The following is a 17,947-nucleotide window of genomic DNA, read 5'->3' on the forward strand; positions in this document are numbered from 1 at the left end:
GGCGGTGGCGGCAATGGTGGCGGACGACGTGGCACGGTGCGCACGAGCGAGCGAGAATTCGCCTAGTTGGCGGGAGAGAGAGTGAGAGAGTTGCGGAGGGTAGAGGGGAGTATGCCGTGTAGCGGGAGGATAGGGAAGGAAAAACAGCGAGCGAGGCGGTAGAGTCACGGAACGGAAGGAGAGCGGAGATGCGTGGTAGCCAGGATAGCGGGGAAGGGAGAAGCGAAGTTATCTAGTAAACGTGAGCGAGATGACAGAATTCCGGGTTGGAGAGAGAGGAGAGAGAGAGAGAGAGTGAGGAGAAAGCGAGAAAGAGAGAATACGACGCGATAGAGGGAGACGACGAGCGCTGTAGCGGGTGGATGGGGGAAGGAACGGCGCGGTGGTGGAGAGTATTTCAACGGGCGCGAGAGCGAGAGACACGCCGACAACGCGATGGAGAACGTTGGAATGTGGTGGGACGACGGGAGAGAGAGAGAGAGAGAGAGAGATGGAACGAGGCGCATAGGCGCGGGCGGGCGAGACGGACCGCTGTAGCCGCGCCGCTGGCGCGCGAACGGGTGCGGGCGGAAAGGGGAATACGCGCGAAGCGGCGGTGGAGGGGACTCGCTGGAACCGTAGAGGGGGAGAGAGGGCGCTGCCGTCGGGCAGTTGCTGTCGCGCCAGGCCCCCGCTAGCGGCTAGCAAGCAAGCAGCAAGCAGTCGCAATCCCGTCGCCTAACCAGCATCGCTCGCCTTACCTCTTCACCCTCTCTCAAAAATCGCATCGAGGCTTCCGTCAGTTGCATTATAATATACACCCGTTTCCGTTCAAGCGCCGGTTCGTACCAGCGACGTCGTTGTGTCCGCCGTCGCCCCCGACGTACGTCGCCATTGCCGTAGCCACCGCCGCCGCCACCGCCGCCGCCGCCGCCGCCGCCGCTGCCGCCGCCGCCGCCGTACCCGCCGCCGCAGTCGCTGCCGCCGCCGTCGCCGTTGCTGCTGCTGCTGCTACCGCTATTGCCGTCGTCGTCATCGTCGCGACACGTAGTACGTTGTTGCCGTCGTCGTCGTCATCGTCGTCGTTGTTGTTGTCCTTGTCACCCACGTCGCCGTCGCCGTCGCCGTCGTCATCGTTGCCGTGTTGCTGCAACGTACGTCCAGGTCGCGCGTGCCTCGCAGTCAGCGGTCCTTACTAACGTTTGACATTTCCGGATCATTGGAAACATCGGAAGCGCATCGCATCGCATCGCGCGCGCGTGCGGAGTGGAGAAAGCGAAAGAGAGAAAGAGAGCAAGTGAGAGAAAGCGGCAGCGCGCGCGGATCCGAGGAAAAAAAACGGAGCTCGTGCGATCGGGGAAAGCTGATTATGAGTTGGAACATTGGTGCAGCGGCGGGTCAGCAAAGCGCACACGAGCCGGCTAACGTGTGAGAAAGGGAGAGAGAGAGAGAGAGAGGGAAAGGAAAGAGATAAAGAGAGAGCAAGAGAGAGCGCGCGAGAAGCGGTCGTTTTTTTTTTCCATTCGCGATACACTCGCATCGTACGACCGTCGTCCGTGCTGCGCGAATCGTGTGTCTCCGCGAGATCGCATCGGGATTTTTAAGTGAGAGCCGAGGATATTTTTTCGGAGCAGTGGTGTTCAATATATTGCGGGATATATACCCGTAAGTGTATTCAGCGGAAGTTGCACCTTGTGTTTCGGTGACCCGGGAGTCCAGCCGACTTCGAGGGAAAGCGTCAACGCGAGAAAGAGCGAAAGAGGAAGAGAGAGAGAGAGAGAATAATTTGCAGTCGTCGACGATCGTGAGCATCACCTCGTGTCAAGGTGACCGACATCGCGGCAAGATCGCGTCTGAATCCTTCGCGTGTTTCGGAGCAAGGTAATGCAACAAAGTTCCCTATCTGTGGTTTACCCACCGGGCACACCTGTCATGTGTGTATGTGTACCTTTGCGCCGGGCGTACGCGTGTATGTGTGCGTGTGTGTATGTGTGTGTGCGTGCGCGCTGCGTGTGTTACGAGATAAACGGTGTAGGTGTGACGCGCCCGTAGGTACGGCTCGTAAATACGCGCGAGTAGGGCGCGAACCGCGCGAACCGCGCGGGGCGGACGAGTAAGGTCTCGCGCGACGGATGACGTTTTCCGCGTGGGCGCCGTGTACGTATGCACGCTGAGGGAAAAGTGTTAGGGCTACGATTGCATGATAAAATAATTACGGGTAGGAGCTACGTATATTTCATAGTTATTACTGCGATAATGCTAGTAATAATAACCTTGTGCTCATGGTTGTACCAACTGTGAAAAAATTTTATTGTGACCATTTCAAATGTTAATACGTAGCAAAATATTGAGATGTGGATGGTGAAAGTAAAATATTTTTATGCAGTAAATGCAATCACTCATAATTAAAGTAAATATTACTATTTTTCAAACATTCGTTTACACACAGAAAAATATCAGTTTTATTGCTGAGAAAAGCGTTTACTCTGTTTACTTGTTTTTCCCTGTAAATAATGATTATCTATAAAGAATAGTTTCTTAATTGTTTTAATATGTACTCATTACAAATTTTAGAAAAATCTGTTTTTATATACTTTCGATAAATATTATAAAATTGTGTCAAAGAAAAAGTCAAAGTAATAAGCAAATTGACATTTTGTTTTGATATTCTTGATCAAAGTAATAAATGGTTAAGATTTACAATATATTTTAAATAAATTTAAAGCTTATGATGAATTCATGAAATATTTGAAATAAGCAATATTTCTTTAATAAAACATATTTTTTTGTTTGCACACAGAAATTTATCTTGAGTAAATATTAGTTATTTCAAATAAAGGATAACTGTATTTTAAGATTACATTGATAAGAAAGTATTTTTTACAAAGATAACCGTTGTTTAAAAGAAGAAAACTAAAAATTGAGTAATCGCATTTCCTTGCAGAAAAATGACACTTTTTGGGTGCAGTTATGAAAACTTTTTCTATAAATTATAAACAGATACAGATTAATATATTAAAAAATGTCAAGATGTAGATGGTGAAATTAAAACAAATATTTTATATAATAATTCATAATTACAGTAAATTTAACTATTTTTTTAAATATTTGCTTACTATTTACATACAGAAAAATGTCAATTCTATTGCTAAGAAAAGTGTTTATTCTGTTTACTTTTTTTTTCTTTATGAGTAATGATTATCCTAATTTATCAAATAATATTTTTATATGATAAGAAAAGTAAAAATTGAGAAAAATTACTTTCGGTTAGGAGAATGACATTTTTCTGTGTTGAATAACAATTAATAGCTATAATTTAATGGTTAAAACAGTTACAAAGTTGACACCAAAAATGATTAAGAATTGTAGTTAAATTATGGTAATTTTTTCTCTCAGTGTAGCATCGTACGGTTTTACGTGGTTAATATGCGTACACGTTTACATGCTAGGATGATGTCACACGGCTGACGCGCGGCTCGAGCCGTGGCGGCTGTGTTTTCCCAAAAATTTGTTAAGTCGCGTCTCGTCGGTGTTATCGCGCCAAGTCAAATTAGGTACGTGATAATCGCGTCGACATCTGTTTGCTCGGCATAAGTTTTGCAAGAGTCCCCGGTAAACGTCGGTGTCACGCCGCGTCACGCGTGCATGGCTAATGAAAGCCTTAAAATGCAAGTTATCGTGACACTTTAGCTGCTCGGTCGAGGGGGGAACTCTATTTTTTACCGTACCTCGGAGATATCGCGAAAACATTTCTTATCGGCTTCTTAACACGCACTGAAATTAAACTGGTCGAAGAATTGTTAGACGACGACGACGGGAGGGAGGGGGAGGGGAAAATAATCCCAAAGTTATTCGATGTATATTACAGTCGCGCGGGATTACGTGCAGTTTTTAATCGAGATAATCTGTATCGGGAGTAATTTAACTTACCCCCGACTTTCACATATAAATTTATACGCCGCATGAAGTCGAACCTCCGAATTAAAATCTGAAAGTCAAATGTAAAATGGCAGGTGGAAAATACACTGCAATCGCTTTTTATATCACATATCGAATACATATTTAATCAAGCATAACTTTATGAAGGTTGGATATCGCATCCGCCGTGATTTGCATCGCTGCAATTGAAAACCCCATTAAAAGAATGCTCTCGAGCTATTTGCAAATTCGATCAGGGTAACGATTTCCATATTGACAGTTTGACACTCGTAGCACAATTAGATTTTATATATGTGTCAAACTATTAATATGTATGAATAACTGTAATCATCGAATATTAATTATAATTGAGTTACAAACAAAAAAATGCTCTATAAAAAAGGAAGACGAGGAAAGAGAAAAAATCAATCGACGCGACGTATTATATCCGTATACATGCGAAGGAAAACGCATTTGCAATCTACTTGAATCTATTTGAATCTGAAACGGATGAAATTGAGTTATATCGCGAGTATCGTTTCTCGCTTCTTCGCGACATTGATTGGTTCTCGTTCCTGCTATCGTCTACGCAAATATCGGTCAATGACGATTTCTGCAACTCGTTTAGTGGTTAAATAAATATATGTAGATAAAGTACCTGAGCCGAATAAGGCCCAGCATTAAATAAGGTCCACACACACACATTTTTGTATTTACTTTAAAACGCGCTTTACTCCTAGAGTATATGCGTAAAACATGTGTCATAGTGAGTAGGGAAGGGAAAGTGTGGGGAATTAGAACCAGCAACAACGCATCTGTTTAATATAACAAAAACGTGTGACGAAGTGGGCATAAACCGTTTTTATAAAAATGCGCAGCAAAGTTTATTAAGTATATATTATTTTATGTGGTTTATTATAACATGTTACAATATTACTTAACTCACTATAAAACATAACAAACTTATAAATTGGTTTTTTGGAATAAGTATATTTTTTAAACATAATATAAATCGAACAAAAATCGTCAAGAAACTAAAATATTTAATTCAATATGTTCAATGAGATATTAAATAGTTAGTTGCTTTAATTATTATATCTTGATTAAAAGAGTTTAATAGTTTAATGAATGAACTGTATCTTTTTTGTGCTATTAAATTGTTGTATCAATCTATTGTTTAATTGAATTTATTAGATTAAATATTTTAGTGTTTCGACCATTCTTTTTTCTAAGTGCAACAAATAAGGTTCGCATATGTGGCTATTTTTGTGACCATTGTTTTTTGTTTCTTACGTGTGAAGCTTTAAGCCTGATCTACAATATGCTTTTTGCTTCCTATTTCTTGCTTTTTGCCTCTTGCTTTCTTGTCTCTTCGCGCACTGTTTTACCGACAATCGTGTTTTTTGTCACGTGTTTCTTGTCTTTTCTGAAGTTCGTCAAATTTTATCTCGGACAACAAAGACAAAGAAACATGTTGGTTAGGTTAAATACGACCACGGTATCGTGGTGAATCGAACATAGTCTGATAAAAAATATGTCTGATAAAGAAAATAAAGCTGAGATACAAATAAACGAAGTTTTTAGCGAATTGTTTGCAAATTTTGTGCAGAAAAATCCTTGCCTTTTGTGCATGACGATGTCTCTCGGCTTCGTGTGACAAAAATACACAAAGCAAGGAAACAAAAAGCAGAAAGCACAAAACAAAAAGCAAAAAGGACAAGACAAAACACAAAGAGCACATTGTAGATCAGGCTTTAGAGTATTAGAGGATAGTGACTTTCAATGCTGTTAACTTTTGGTAAACTAAGATTGTCTCAAAATAACTGCAAATTTCTGAAGATTAGAAGATTAATTAAAGACAAAACAAAGATAATTGTGGTGTTTAACAGTATAAACAGAATAAACCTTAAGAGATTTTATTTTTGTAATTAATAATTATTTTAAAACTGATTTAGAAGACAATGTTTAGTTCCTTTATTATTTTCAATTTATTTTTGATCATATAATATTTATAAATATAAAATATGGTTTAATATCAGAGTTTAATAAAAAAATTTTTATTTACGAATATTGTATATAGAAGATTTTATTTTTTCGTGAGTAATCGAAATAAAGATTTTAGTCTCAGTTTATTTCCCATAAATACTGCAGAATTAAAAAGAAAAATAAAGTCTTATTCGGCTCAAGTTTTGCTGAGAAACACGATTAATCAGATGCAGATGAAAAGAACTTTGAGTAAAAAAAAAACTTAGTACAACAATTTTTTATTCTGGTCTTGAAAATGAAAAGTTTTTTACTCGGAGATATACATATTTTTCAATAGTTAACGCTGTATTACGAGCTGTATTACTGTTCTAAAATTCAGTTTTAGCTTCCATTGAAAAGATTTCTGTATAAAGATAAGTGTAGATAATCAAAAGGTCATTATAATACAATGATTAAATAACAGAGTAGATGGATACCTAGATCATTATCGATAGGAAACAGGAAATAAATTTAAAGCTCATGTTATTTGCACAACGCAAGGATTTTTTATTTGAAATTACAAGTACACAGAAGTATTAAATAATATCGAAATCAAAGACGTACCAAACATTTATCAAACGTTTTAACAATAAATATGAAGAGAAATAAATTCTGTTTCTTTTTTTAGTACTTTGGCAAAATATAGTTTTTTTATTATATCAAAAACTAGTTTTTTTTTACTTCGAATTAAAGAATGCCCGTTTTTTCATCTGTAATTAGGTATAGATTGAAAATAAACGACGATGGGGAGAGGGGAAAGGCAGAGGGAGAGATATGAAAGGAAACGTGATCTAAAAATAAGTTAACGCGGCGTGCATTGCGTCTAAAATTACGGTACGCGATACGCGCTCGCCGCGCCTAGCGTAATCTCGAATGCGCGAAATCGAGACGTGACTGTGAGCAAAGAGCGCCCGCAATTCCGTAGAGTTCGTCATCCAAGATGACCACCGCGGCGTCGGCGAACAGAAGCCGGCCAACAGAAACCGGAGCGTGTGGCCGCTCTCGGATTTTCGTCACCGCTCGCGGCCGCTTATCGTTATCGTCGCTGAATTATCGCGTAACGACGCGATAGCCGCGTTTCGAAACGCTCGACCGCCCGCGATCGTGTCCTCTCGCTCGCTCCGTTCCGCGTCGCGTCGCGCGATACCGTCGCGCTTCATTTGTTCGGCGTGACGCGCGCGCGTGCGCGCACGCGAGCGCACGTAACCTCTTCCATCAGTTCCATCTTCGTCATTTCCCCGCGTGTGTGTGTGTGTGTGCGTGCGTGCGTGCGTGCGTGCGTGCGTGCGTGCGTGCGTGCGTGCGCGCGCGCGCGCGCGCGTGTGTGTGTGTGTGTGCGCGTGCGTGCGTGTGCGTGCGTGCGTGTGCGTGCGTGCGTGTGCGTGCGTGCGTGTGCGTGCGCGCGCGAGTGGATTCCGCGGTTTCGCCGGTTATATCGCGTCGAAGGAGCGCTCGAGCGCGCGCGTACGCGTTCGACACGCGTTCGAGGCCGTAGCACACCGAGCAGCAATCACGACTCACGAGTCCGTCGAGGGATCGCGTGACGTGCGTCGTGTACCGGCGGGAGGCTTCCGTCGCCGTCGCCGCCGCCGCCGCCGTTGTGAAACTCGTGAGGTTCGACCACGCGTTAAATCGCAGCCGGCAACGACGGCCGGCGTTCGAGAGTACGTATGCGTCTCCTTTTATCATGGCTTATATCGCGACGCGTTGCGTCTCGGAACGATGCATCGCGCGCGAAGGCTTCAGCAATCTCTCCATTGTCGAGAGCTCTAGCCTTAGATTGATGCAAAAATAATGTGCGTTATTTTAAACCTCTGTTGAGGTTAGGGCGGGAGCGGACCTTTGCAGAACGTATGAGAGGATTAACTAATCAGGGCCCTTTTCTATCTTGGGGAGAAAAATAAATGTGTGATTGATGCGTTATGTAAAGATCTGTGCTCCGGCTCTTGTTTTGAAATAAACTTTTATGTAATTTTAAAATTAGAAAGCCTATGTCTGCAACGGCGCTCTTGGTACTAAATAACAATTTTTACATTTTCAACAATTTCTGATTTAAGCAAATTTTTGTTTAATTATTTTCGTGTGTAATATATAATTTTAAAGACCAAAATTCGGTATACTGATTTAAGCTAATAGTTTGTTTTTGCTGTTTATGTTTGTTTATTTCATGTTACCAAATTAAAGATGAAAAAACAGCAAATTCGAGTGACGTATTTTATTGTGTGAGTTCAAAGTGGGACGTAAACCAGTGGAAGCTGCTCGCAATGTTAACTAAGCACTTTGGCCATTTTCAACAAATATACAGTTTAATATTGCTTCCAAAATTTCGTAAGAGTGACGGAAGTTGAGGAGGGTCGCGCGAACGTTCTTTTTCCCATTTTTAATTTAACAGTCAAAAATGAATAAGAAAATAAACTATTAGCATAAATCAGTAGAACAAATTTTACTTTACAAAAGCGCTATATTGCACATAGTTGCAGCATAGTTAAATAAAAGTTTATTTCGAAAAATAGACATCGAGATGTAAAATACTAAAAATTCCAATTATTTTTGTATCAATCTAATTGCTATCCTTTCTCATATTTCTTATATTTACAATAATACATCATATACTTGTATCTTGAGGCAAAAGAGTAACGAGAGTTTACAATTGTCTTTGACGATGTACAGCCATGAAACTATTTTTTCGTATTCGGAAGTTTAGTTTTATACTACAAATTCATCAAATAATATATTATAATTCTTTAAAGGGAAAACTCGATCGCAAGTGAAAACTTTTAGCCGGTGATACATTTTTATCAAAAGTACACCTAGAAAAATGTTATATTCCTGTTAAGAAAAGCGGTTACTCAATTTGTAGTTTTCCTTTTTTTTTTAGCAACGGTTATCTTCGTAAAGAATATTTTCTTAACAATAATTTTAAAATCTTATCACTTATTACTTACTTGAAACAAAAAAGTAATATTTACCTAAAATAAACTTCTATATAACTAAAATATGTACAGAAAAAATTATTTGAATTGATAAAAATATTTCAAATATTTCATAAGTTTATCATAAGCTTCAAATTTATTCAAGATATATTTTAGTAATTTATTGCTTCGATATCAAGGATATTGAGTTAAAACAATTTGCTTGTTAGTTGTTACTGATTTTTTCTCGATACTATTTTATAACATTCTTTGAAAGTATTGATTCTTTTTTTTTTTTTTCAATTTTATGATAATGAATTTTTTTGAAATTGGTGACGGACATATTTTGAAACAATTGCCAAGAAAATATTCTTTGTTAAAGATAATCGTTACGAGAAGAAAACCAAGTATATAGAGTAAACGCTTTTCTCAGCAATAGAGTTGATATTTTTCTGTGTGTACATTTCTGATATGAAACGTAAAATTAATTCCCAATATTTTTTGTCCGGACAACTTATTTTCGTGATTGTATAAATATATAAGATCATCTTGCTTATTTAATGTCACCCAATTTCATTATCTTACTCACATATTCAGATTGTAAAACAGATAAAACAGAAAGTCAGCGTTTTGTAGCTATTTTACTTAAATATATTATCTTTTGATCTGATTTTGTTAACACAGACCAGTGAATCTTTTCGATTTGAACACGTATACTTTTGATGAATGCTTTTTGAAATGCATCACTGGCAAAGGTTTTCACTTCCGTTTAAGCTTTCCTTAAAAAATAATATTTGATAATATTTGATGAACTCGTAGAATAACGATTGTAGAATAGACATATTTTTTTCTTAAACAAATTATAGCCTTTTTTCGCGAAAGATTTACTTGTTCCACAAAATCTACATTTCCTTAGAGAATGTATTTTTCAAAGATAAATGTACGAAATTATGTCACTTTAAACAATGACTAATTTTTGACAAATTATTTGTCAAAATGAAAAAGTAATAAAGTGATGTTAGGTAAGATTATGAATTTTATTGAAATTGTAGTTTGTTCCGATTTACGCCACTAATATATACCAAATGATGTCATCTTATCTGTTTTGGCCACCCCTATTACATTGCACAAAAACCATGTAATTATGATACTTTATTATTTTTTCATTTTTTCAACATAGTACTCATGCAAAACATTTTGTATTACAGCCTAAAATTATTTGATTTTATTATTCTACACGTTGCATTGTTATAATAACAATTTAAGGATAAACTTGCAATTAGACGTGGATAGTTAAAAGTGACAAATTCCTGACATGGGGACTTTTGAAAACCGCTTTTCGTGGAAAAACGTATTACATACGTTTATTTTGACAGAGCCATTTGATATACGACTGTTTTCCGATAACGTTTAGCTTAGATGTTTTTAATCATCTGGGTTTTATTACGAGCACAAAACAAACTACAGTGGCGTCATTTGGGTCAATGGCGTAATTCCGTATATTTACCTTGCTTCGTTAAAATCTGTCTTGTTGCATCATTAGCTAGAAAAATTGCGTTTCTTCGAGCTGATGAGCCGTTCAAATATAAGTTGAATTACAACTCTTTATTTCTCTTTATTAATTAATCGTGTCAATTAATTATTAATCGTCACAACGACGATTTCCGATACGTCCTATACAGCGAGTGATTATCGCGATCACGTTACGCGATATTAATTTACGAGAATTATTAATAATACGCAGGTATCATTTATTCTCTCATTTACGCTCAATTGCCCTCCAATTTCGTTCATTGATTAAAAATGGATTTCGAGATCGGACGGATTTCAAGCGAATTTTAACTTAAACACACCACGGGCCACGCGAAAGCGAGGATCCCGCGAAACGCGTTTGTATTTTCTCCTGCAATGACCGTAGGCGCGCGTAAAAGTCGAAATTACAAGGGAGCCGGTGTCCCGGGTCTCCCGCGCTCCGCTCATTCGAATCCGTGACTCGGGTTCGTTTTACGGTCGCGATTCGACGAGCCGCGCGTGATATTTACACCACGTGCGCGCGCGCGCGCGCGCTTGCAGCACATACCGCCTCGTCGGTGTCCCCGATCGGATCGCGTTTCTCTCGTATAACCGGACTGCGCCGGCCGCGGCGGTATTTTTTCTACGTGACGTAACGCGGGTGGATAATTTTCATGTCGGACGGGGTGACGGTGGGGGACGGGAGGAGATGGAAGTCGCGCGTAAATGCGTCGCTCGGTGGTGATGCGCATCCGCGCACAAACGCATCAAATTACAGTACCTTCCAATGGGCGTGCCCCACTGACATTCCGACCTCGCCGTCTTTCATCCTATTGAGAGGCCTTCCACGCTCCCGCTCCCCCTCCCCTCTCCTCCTCCTCCTCCCTGCCGCGCGCGGTGGGACTCTTTTTCTAGCGCCGGCGTTTAGCCGGTGGTTCCGACGTGTTTACAGCACCCGTAGGAAGTCGCACCTACCTACCGAAGGCCCGACGCCCGAAGGTCTTTTACAACGATACCCGTGTAATCGATACGTTTTTCACAATGAGACTTAGGCGAGATTTTACTAGGATGTTGTCCGCAGGCATGACAGATGTGACAAATCCTCGTAATGACGTGACAATGCCGTTACTTTGATTGACAGGCGTTACTAATATCTTATTTTAATTCACACGAATTTACTACATACATTTATATTTTATTTATTATTTTCAATACACGGTAAAAATTTTCTTGTCTCAAGTAAATACATTTTGAATTATACTTTATTAACTCGAAGAAATAATTACTTGGATAATAATTTTTGTCTTGATCAAGATAATATTTTATTCGAAAAAAATTATTTTATTACAAGTAACCATTTCCTTTCAATTAAATTATAATTCAGAAAAATGTATTTATTTACTTGAGACAAGAAATCTTTTTGCCATGTAATAATAATTACAGATACAGTCTATGAGAAATATTAAACGTTCGTTATGTGTCAAAGTTTTAAATATCAAGTTAATTATACAGACTAAAAAATAGTTTATTTATATTATTTTTATTTTATTTTAAATTTTGATCTGTCAAAATCCAATTTAGAGTAATACTATTCTTTTATTATTATTAATACTTATAGTTGTAATCTATTTTTATCCCGTAAAATGTCACAATTTGTTTGCTTAAAGAAAATGTAACATTTATTAAATTTTTTGTAAAGTTTAAAGTTGTAAAGTTTTGTAAACACTTATTATATTTTTTGTAAAGATCAAGTTTTTTTTTTTTAAAGATCGTCACACGTTATTGAGACAAATAGCTTAAATTTTAATAATTTTAATTAAACTCGCACATCATAAACGTTTAATTGTTGCACATTTCTCTTATATTCGTTCATCTTTGTGGCTTTAATTTCCTACCTCTCATTCGGACGCTCTCAATATGCGCTACATCAAGGTAGCTGCGCACCGGAAGTTTACGTCAGCCGGGAAATACAGCGAGACCCATGCAACAATCTGACGTGGGCAGGTCGCGTTTACAACTCGTTCTTCCGAGATTTAATCAAAGGTCAAAATGCAATTTCATAATACGTTTCGTCAAGTATTCGCGTGTCGAAATTTACCGGTTACGCCCGTTACAACGCCCAGAACTACACAGCGAATTAGCGAATATGCTCTTATGTACATTTCTTTTCCGCCGCATCATCATTGCGAATTATCCTGTGACATCATCGTCGACGACCGTGTGTACGATGGATGTGTAAGAGAGGTTGGAGGCACGGAAGCCGTCTACTTTATTGCCTATGACGTAACGCGTGCGAAACTATCTCGGGCAAAATGCCCACTGCCTTCAGAGATTTGTATGATCTTTCACAGTTTTCGGCTAACAATAATCGAAGTTCACGCTATACGGGCAGCTGCATAGAAAGTTTTGCTTTCGTTTCCTTTTCATGAAATATACGACGATTCATCTTTCCAGTCTTGTGAGAAAAGTAAAAGTGAGAAATTATTTTGGTTTTATTTCTTAGATACATTTCTATATTTATATAACAAGTATTATTTTTATAATGATTTTTTTATTTGCCATTTATGCTTGTGATTGACATATGATATTTTTAATGAGTATTTCAAAATTATCGGTGACGCTCGTAATTGACATATATTTTTAATGAATATTTCTAAATCAATCTTTCTATAAATGATAAAATTTGAAATATCGACGACGGTCTTCTTAATATAAAATTTTAAATTTAAATTAAAGAGCTCGCGACATTACGGTATAAACATAATTTACTTCATTGTGAATAATTTTATTAGCAAAAATGTTAAAATGCAAAATGTTATCTATTGAAGATGAGATTACGAGAAATTTTTATTTTTACTATAATGTTTCACCGAAATAAGCGAAATAAGTACATGTGATACATATAAATTTCTCAGAAAAATATACATAATAGTAGGATGTAAATTCATAATACGATAGAAAATTAATTTTACATGTAAAAGCAAGTGAAAAAATAATTTTTTTGCAATAAATTGTTTCTCAGAAAATTGAATTTAAAGTTGAATATGTTAAATATTCAGTTAAATACGACTGTGTTAATACATTATCCGTTTATTTATTATATATATATTTGTAACGTAAATAACATGTACATAATAATCGAAAATAATGCTACATGCAATTTTAAAAATTGCTTTTTGTTATTGAAATCTGTTTTTGATATAATAAAAAACAATTTCTTTGGAGTAAATCTGAAACTAATGGCGCGCAGTTTGAAAAAAATTGGAAACTATGTAAAATCACGTATGAAATATTTTTTTAGTATCAAGATTTTGTTGCTATGACCGTATGGCCCTTTTTCTATTTAATTTGTTATTAAAAAAAATTAGATTAGTATTTTTTAAATTTTATGTAGTACGTCTCAAAAGCAAGACATGATTTGCAAAATGTTAAAATGTAAGAAGTAGGAGAAATAAAGAAACCAGTAAGTTTTATTTTTAACTATATATGTATATCCAACTTTAGAAAATTATTTATTTTCATAAATGTGTCTTTCTAGAAATAAAGTTTCGCGTACAAATTCACGAACTGTTAATAATTCTTCATGCTTTTATGAAGGTCAGCTAAATGTAAATTCTACCTAAAGACACTAATGTTTAATTAAAAATTAAAACATTTTATAAAAAGAAAATCCAAAATAATTTCATGAATTATCAATAATATAGTAACTTCTTTGTATAACGACTCAGTGTGTTTTTAATAGAATTTCATAATATATTGTGGTTCAACGGTGGCCGACATCGTGAATTTGTCAATGGTTATATCGATCGATAGGTTCGAAAAGGATGTATTCAGCTTGTGGGCTTTCTCCAGCGACTCTCGTTCCAAACAAACGTTCAATCGTTTGGTCGATGTTAAAGGGTGGAAAAATGATGAGTAAAAGCGCGAATTACATAATGCGACAATCGTAGTATAACGCGTTTTCTGATAAATCATGCTTTGACCTTGTTTCGATGAAAATTTATGTTTGACTAACAATAAGTATTTAATTAATAAAAAGAATTAAAAGACGTCGACGAATTAAGCTAGAGGGGTGAAAATTTATTACACAAAACCTTGTGTCCCGGTTAATTACAAGTGGAATTTGCCCTGACAGAAATTCGATTTAGCTAATTAAATTGCGAAAAGACAGATAAGTAGTCTATAATTGAATTTTAATTGAGGAAAGCTCGCCGGAGCTGGTACAACCGAACGTCGAATCACCGAATACTGCCGATTGCCTGGCTCCACGGCAACTGGCTCCGTATGCCAGTTTCATCTTCAGTGGGAGAAAATCGGCGTGGTAGGGAGGCACAAAAAGGTGACGCGTGCATACTCGAGGACGACGTAATTCGAGGGTCGCGCGCGTAAGTAAGTTGAGTAACGCGGGCTGTCGCGCCTGAAAGCGCACAAAGCACAGGAACGAAGCAAAAGCGGCGGCGGCGGCGGCAACGCGAGTGAGCTCGCATGCATGGAGCATCACCTTCGCGGCATCTTAACCGTAAACTCTTGACACTGTATTCCGTAAGGTGCATACGGTTTTGCGCCGTCTAGATCTGCTATCTCGGTTAAAACGTAACTCGTTTAAAAGTTCTTACGTACAGTCTCTCATGCAAATAAGATTCTCATACCTGTTGCAATTTTTTTTTTCGTCACGGACTCGCCGTCCTTCATAAACGTTACATCTCGATGAATTTAAAAGGATACGAGTTTTCGAATTTTTTGTTCGTGAATATTCTCATGTCTCATTTTCTTAAGTACAATTTTAAGATTGTTGTTTTAGTTTAATAAAGTTTTTAGTGGGATACTCAAAAGTGTTGAAAGTTTACTCAAAAATCTTGTTACCTCGCAGCGTTAATGGCTCATTGATGATGAAAAAGATTTCTATACACTGGGTAGCGCCTCTACAATGCCAGTGCTGTAGTCAGAGGATATTTCACCCGACCATTTGGCAATATTTTTTTTATTTATTTGTTAATTTTATTTATATATATGATGTCGCTTGATAACCACATACGCGAATGAAATTAATTTGCAATTAAGAAATATGATACTACATGAAAAAAATAATTGCACTAGGAAAAATTGAAATATTTAAAATATCACTTGTGATGTTTAATTTAAGAAGTAATTAGAAATTTTATGCTACAATTCCGCCATGCGAAATTGTGTGGGCCCACGTTTGTATCCCACTAGCGAAGTTAAGGGTTAAAACATGATTCAAAAAGGAATGTAAAAACCTCTTGCATGAGAATTACTAAATATAATTAAAAATATGATAAAATTAAACGAACAGAAGGAATTGCTGAAAGGCAAGTTAAATCATTCAATAAAATTCACAAAATTAAATTATGCGACGATTTTTTTTCCAAAACGATTTAACGCATGTTCAAAAGTAAAGTTATAGTTTATGATTAAAAATGAAAAAAATGAATAAAAAAAATGTCAGCGGGGATTTGAAACTTCCCAGAGCACCTAGGTTCATTATTTGACTTTAAGTATTATTGTCAATAAGTCATTATCCGGAATGAAAATGATGACACACTTTGATATCGAATAGCATATCGATAATATCAATACAAACTATACCAAGTATCGCAAGCATTTCTAGTCGCACGCACGCTGGTATCAGGGTGTGCCTCGTTTTAATTTTAGTTCCATGACAGGCTACGTTCTCGCGAGGAACAGGCGGGTGGCGTTGACCCGCCGGTATAATCTACAAATATTTCTCCCTCCTGCCCCTGCTCTGCCTCTCTGCATCCCGTTTCATCCTCCTTCCTTTTCTCGGCCCTTTCTCTTTCTCACTCACCTCGAGCGATACATCAACGTAAATCCACGGGCGTTCTTGCGTTCCCCTTTTTTGGATGCTCGAACGAACTCGCAGTCTCGCTCGTGGCCTCTCTCCCTTCTTTCTTTCACCCCACCTTCCATCTTTCTCTTTATCCATCTCTGTTCGTCCCTCCTCTTGTCGTGGCCTGTTAACCTTCCCTGGGCGATCTGCGAGAGATCGGGAGTTCATAGCCGATACGAATCCAGCGGCGTGTCGCAAAGCGAGACCGTTATTTGACGTATCCGTTATATTCCGTGTCCGATATATCTCGCGATTACGCCCGATGCGGGCTCGATCGCGCGATTGTCAGTGAACTCTTTTTTTGTTCTTTGTGTTTTTCAAATCTCACGCGGATCTCACGCAATCGAATCTCGCGTAATCGAATCTTCATGGTTTCCCGCTGAAAATAAAAGCTGAACGCGGTGACGGCATATCCGAGCATATTCGCGCGCGAAATTTTCACTTTTTACTTTTTTTTTATTTGTGAAAAAAAAAGTGGAAAGTTATGTAATCGCACGTCCGCTTTAGAATAACAAAGGTCGCTGGGAGTTCTGTTCCATTTTGCTCGGAATGATGGATCGATCGCTAATGAAGCTATACAGCGGAGTTAAAAGGAACATGCGTACTTGAAAATAATTCAGCAAGCTTTTAAATTCAATGAGATTTGAGAATGCACGTAACAAAAATTCTATAATGTTCACGTACTCGTTGTTTGTGTCTCTGAATTTATCATACCTGCATCGTGATTGGTTATTTATACGCAAATCGTAGCTGTTTATGTGTCGATTAGCTTATTGCATATCCAATGTCATTAGTACCAATATCATGAAGTCATTTATTAATAATTAATGTAAGTGGGAGCAAACAGATAATTGAATATAATTCGAAGCTCTGTTCTCCCGTAGCCAGATATTTAAATAAATAATCTAACGCGATTACCGAAACAACGTGGTGCTTTATCGACGAATAATCTTTCTCTTTCTTTTCCTTTTTCTCTTGACGCATAATTTTTCGGGAGCGCCTCTTGATAACGATCTCGTTTTCCGATTCGTGGCTTGGTTGCGTCGTAATGACCGCGTTTTCGCGCCAATTCGCGCGGCCCGACGGGGCGGGTTCGTCGACGCAGAATTCGATCCCGCGGGAACGATAAATATTCAAGGGCATGGTCCCCTAGTTGTGTCCTGTTCCGAGAAATTCCATGGCATAGAGCGAGAGAGAGAAATAGAGAGGTGAGAGGGAGGGAGGAGGGGAAGAGAAGGGAAACAGAGAGAGAGAGAGAGAGTGAGCATTTTATGCGCTGTGACAACGTGTGTGTAGCGCAGCCGACTTGCCGACAATGAGTCGGAATGAATGATTTGCAAGCGTTGAAACGCATGAACGAGCAGCCAGAGCGCAACGTCCGATTGGACAGCGCGAGCACCCCCCGTCACACCCGCAATTGCACACCCCCTCGCAAATTTATGGCTTCAAAGCGACCCGATGCATCCACCACGCTACGTCAAATTGCTTTTGAGCGGCTTTTTAACCCCTCGCTCTCTTACACGCGACCAATTTCGCATTCTAATTGCACTCTATCCACCGATTTACCGCGCGATATATTCACAGAAGAAATTCGGCTACTCGATTGTTTTCTTGAAATTTTTTTTATACGTCCGAAGGATACATAATTTAAATTGTAAAAACTTTTCATGTATATAATCTTGCGAAATATTTTAATATTAGACGTATCGAATGGAAAATATAAATAGAAGAA

General features: G+C 38.4%; 1 protein-coding gene across 1 annotated transcript in view; it reads left to right on the plus strand.

The window, feature by feature from the left end:
- The first annotated feature begins 985 nt into the window (after positions 1-985).
- Positions 986-17,947, plus strand: part of LOC105208036 (signal transducer and activator of transcription A) — a 432,612-nt gene continuing 415,650 nt past the window's right edge. Inside the window, exon 1 of the mRNA XM_039445837.1 lies at positions 986-1,860. The gene's annotated coding sequence lies outside the window, so the exon portion shown is untranslated. The remainder of the gene's footprint in view (positions 1,861-17,947) is intronic.

Source organism: Solenopsis invicta, chromosome 1 (genome assembly GCF_016802725.1).
Source record: "Solenopsis invicta isolate M01_SB chromosome 1, UNIL_Sinv_3.0, whole genome shotgun sequence".
NCBI lineage: Eukaryota > Metazoa > Arthropoda > Insecta > Hymenoptera > Formicidae > Solenopsis > Solenopsis invicta.